This window comes from Alligator sinensis, unplaced genomic scaffold (assembly GCF_000455745.1).
Source record: "Alligator sinensis unplaced genomic scaffold, ASM45574v1 scaffold1176_1, whole genome shotgun sequence".
NCBI classification, from domain to species: domain Eukaryota; kingdom Metazoa; phylum Chordata; order Crocodylia; family Alligatoridae; genus Alligator; species Alligator sinensis.
In genome coordinates this window covers 595953-600460 of record NW_005842590.1, presented here as the reverse complement: position 1 = coordinate 600460, position 4508 = coordinate 595953, and the positions used below count along the sequence as shown (strand labels likewise).

The window sequence follows — 4508 nt, the reverse complement described above, 5'->3', positions numbered from 1 at the left end:
TAGTGAATTTTGAAAAAGGTTAGAGTGAATGAAATACTGCATTTTTATAATGGAAACAATTTTGCAACCTTAACTATAGTGGTTACTTCCAGCTGCTCTTATTATGTATAGAAAAGCTGTTTTATGCATTGGTTTATATGAAAATGCAGTAAAAAATATTTGAAAAGAAATGAGTAGTACTCTCTCAATGAACTGAAAATCAATCTGTACTGTAATTCATGGAAAGGTACTGTTTGCACTGCAGAGATTAGAGGAAAAACCGTGATGCATATAATGCAACTGAATGGTGGATTTCTGCTAATTTGTAATGGGAGACTGCAAGCCTATTTATAAATAGTTTAATAGTTTCTAGCATCAGAAGGGACCTGAACAAATCATCAAGTCCCACCCCAGGGCCTGGGCAGGAACAAGTGCTGGGATGATAATACCCCAGCCAGATATCTATCCAACCTTCTCTTGAAGACCTCCAAGGTAGGGGAGAGCACCACCTCCCTTGGGAGCCCATTCCAGAGCCTGGCAGCCCTAACTATAAAGTAATGTCTCCTGATGTCCAGCCTGAACCTGCTCTCAATCAATGTGTGGCTGTTATTCCTTGTTATCCCAGCTGGTGCCTGGGGGAACAGAGCCTCACCTATTTTCCACTGGTCCCCCCTGGTGATTTTATAGATGGCCACCAGATCCCCTCTCCATCTTGTGGAGGGTGAATAGATTCAGGCCCTTTAGTCTAACTTCATAGGGCCTGGCCTGTTGCCTCCTGACCATGTAAGTGGCCCTCCTCTGGACCCTCTTAAGGTTAGCCACATCCCTCTTGAAGTGCTGCGCCCAGAATTGGACACAGTATTCCAACTGTGGCCTGACCAACGCCACATAGAGGGGGAGGATCACCTCCCTGGACCTGCTAGTGATGCATCTGTAGATGCACAACAAGGTGCGGTTAGCCTTACTGGCCGCTTCCTCACGTTGGCAGCTCATGTTCATCCTGGAGTCAACAATGATTCCAAGATCCCGTTCAGCCACTGTGTTGTTGAGAAGGGTGCTCCCCAGCCTATAGGTGTGTTGCTGGTTCCTTCTCCCTAGATGCAGCACCTTGCACTTGTCTGCATTGAATTCCTTCTATTCTCATCTGCCCACCTCTGTAACCTGTCCAGATCTAGTTGGATTCTATCCCTCCCCTCCAGTGTGCCCACTTACCCCCACATCTTTGTGTCATCAGCGAATTTGGACAGTGTGCTTCCCATGCCCATCTCCAACTTGCTGATAAAGATGTTGAATAGCATAGGCCCGAGGACCAAGCCCTGGGGAACTCCACTGCCCACATCCCTCCAGGTCAAAAACAACCCATCCACCACCACTCTCTGGGTGCGACCATCGAGCCAATTTGCCACCCATCTGACTGTGTAGGCATCAATGCCACAGTCACCTAGTTTTTTTATGAGACTGGGGTGAGAAAGGCCTTCTTGAAGTCCAGGTAGACAACATCCACCTCAACGCTTGCATCCAAGAACTTTGTGACCTGGTCATAAAAGGAAACAAGGTTAGACAGGCAAGATCTGCCTGCAATGAACCCGTGTTGGTTGCCCCTGAGCATTACCTCCCATGCTGGGCCCCCGCAGATGTGCTCCTTGATCATTTTCTCAAAGGTCTTCCCAAGGACCGAGGTGAAACTAACTGGCCTATAGGTACCCGGGTCCTTCTTTCTCCCTTTCTTGTAAATGGGGACCACATTAGCCCTTTTCCAGTCCTCTGGGACCTGGTCAGAGCATCATGAGCACTCATACAACCGTGCCAGGGGCCCTGCTATGACCTCTGCCAATTCCCTCAGTACCCTTGGATGAAGAGCATCTGGATCTCCTGATAAATACCTGCTAAAGTCTGATATCAGTGCATTCTGCTTTGCCAGTGAAAGGAACCTTCTCCTTTTCAAAAGGCGTGTCTACACGAGATGCTACTGTGCAGTGGTTACTGCACATTTATTTAGTACTTGTATAAGCAAATACTAAATAAATGTGCAGTAACTGGAGTTACTGCACAGTAGCACTGGCAAATGTCCTTTAAGTGATACTACTGCACTGTCTGCACAGTAGCGTAATAATCCTGTGCAGCAGCATATCAGCACTGTCCATATTAGCACTGAGATGTGCTACTGAGCAGTATTATTTGGCTACTGCGCAGTCAGCATCTCGTGTAGATGCCACCTAAACTCACTACTGTGTTAGACTTAGGGTGTAAGATGTGTGCAAATCTAAGAACTAGGCAGCAGTGGGTTTATTGGCCCTCACTTTTTAATTAGCCCTTATTCCTCCTCTTCTTTCCTCCATTATTTTTATCCGACAACAAATTATCTAGATCCTTTTAAAGATTTATGCTTTGCACTTCTTGTTCACTTTGCAGCCTTTGTGATTTTATCCTATACACTTTTACATTCTTGGTAAAAAAATATTCTGTCTAAAATCCATTATTGCTTTGGTCTTTTTTAGCCCAAGTTCCCTGGCCATTTGTTACTGAATGTCAGAGTGACTCCTGAACCTTTTGTTGCATTTTTCTTCTCTGTTCCCTTCAGAACTTTTTGTTATGCCTCAAAGTGGTTGCTTCTTGGTTTCTTCTTGGTTTCTTCTTAAAGAATATCAGGCTTATTTCTCTACTATATCACTAGACTGCCCAGTTCAGTGAATAACTTTGTTTTCCCTCTGCTGTACTTTGTCCATTTCTATAAATCCTTTTGTATAATAATTTGGCCGTTCAGATTTGACAGTATTACAAATGCAAGCTCTCAGAAAACAAAAATAAGGATTTTTCTTTCGCTAAAATTTCCCACAAAAATGAGGAAATTTTGGTAAATTTCTTGGCAGTTACGGCACTCTTGCAGATCTGTTAATGAAATGGTTCTCCTAGGCTTTGTGCTTTGAGATCATTTTGCCTTGTGCTGAAGTGAAGCTTTTAGCGTAGACTGAGAATTTTCATTTCTCTATTTCTAGTATCCACATTAGCTGTTCTCTTGTTCATCAGCTCATACTTGAATTATGTCCCCAAAGATACAGTGACAGTTGTATAATGACAGCTAGAACTCCTTCTCTCTTCTGTCACTGTGTGTAGAGTTCTGGGCAGCTCTTGTTAACCTTTTTTTGTCAGGCTTCACACTTATTTTTTCATCACTTTCCAATGTGATCATTGTTTCATCAAATACGTCTTTCTATTATCTGAAAAGCAATGTAGGTTTTGTTTTGGGGAATTCTGCGTTTCTCTAAAGGATAACAAAAATAAGAGTGAAATTAATTAATTAAGCTGCTATTCCATTTAGTTCTATTCTTATTATTGTAGTACAGTAGTGTCTAAAATCCCCAACTGGGAGAGCGTCCTCATTGTGCTGGTTTCTGTACATACATGTAGTAAGAGACGGTCTTTGTCCCAAAGAGTTTGCAGTCTAAATAGAAATGACAGAAAAAGGATGATGGAGAGTTGGATGGGCACATTATTACCTCTGTTTTACAGCTGGGAACTGAAGTGCCTGGAAACTAGGGCTGTGTGAAATTTTGCCAGCTGTTTCATTTCAACGCTGTTTTGACTCGTTTCAAGCTTGAAACAGCAAAATTGAAATGAAATGAAGGGCTTCAGAACAGCCTCAAAATGAAATGAGGGCAGTCGAAACATTTCACATTTTGAAGCTCAAGCTCACGGGTGACTGGTGCCACCTGAGTCAGGGGGGTCATGTGCCCCCCAGCAGCCAGTCAGCGACTGTGGGGCGGGTCCCCTTGTGGCCGATCATGCCAACCAGGAAGAGCCAATGGCACTCCTGGAAGTGCCAGTGGTGCTTTACCTGGCGCCCCACTCCTCAGCCAGTGCTTGCCAGGTGCTCCTGCCAGGCCCCTCTGCCTATCACCTAAGTGGAGAGCGCTGCTTCTCAGGAGGTGCCCCAGCACTCTCGGGGTGCACATGCACCCCCTACACATTGCTACTGCTCAAGCTGGGCTTGCCTGCAGGAAACAGAAAGTAAGGAGAGGGAGGGGGAAGAGGGAGGAAGGACTGCTTTCATATTGACCGTGTAGCTGGCCAGCGACTGTGATCCTTCCCTGAGGTCTCCCCAATCCCAGTGCTCTGGGGGAGGATGGAAAAACAGCATAAAAGGCAGCATTGTTTGAACCGGCCTGCTTGCTGCCTTGGGGTCTGACAGTTACTGAGCTATCTTGCAGCAGCTCAGGAGCCTTAGACAATGAAGACTACTACTAGCATTGATTTGAATGATTTCCTTCTTGCTAGCCTAATAAGTGGGATTCCACAATACATTTTGCTTTCTTCTAAACCCCTTTATTCTATTACTATATTCATTGGTTTGTTCTTTTCAATTTTATAATTATATTGGATATTACACTATGGAATTTCTATAGGAAGGGAGATACATTTATATTTTACTTTTATACATTTATACTTTGCAGCATATACTACATACCGTATAGAATTTCTATAGGAAGGGAGATACATTTATACCTTGAGGCATATACTACACACCGTAT

The 4508-nt window shown here is 44.1% G+C and overlaps 1 long non-coding RNA gene across 1 annotated transcript in view; it reads left to right on the top strand.

Moving 5' to 3' along the window:
• Positions 1–4508, top strand: part of LOC112551757 — a 34470-nt gene that overhangs the window by 16732 nt on the left and 13230 nt on the right. The gene's annotated exons all lie outside the window — the stretch shown is intronic.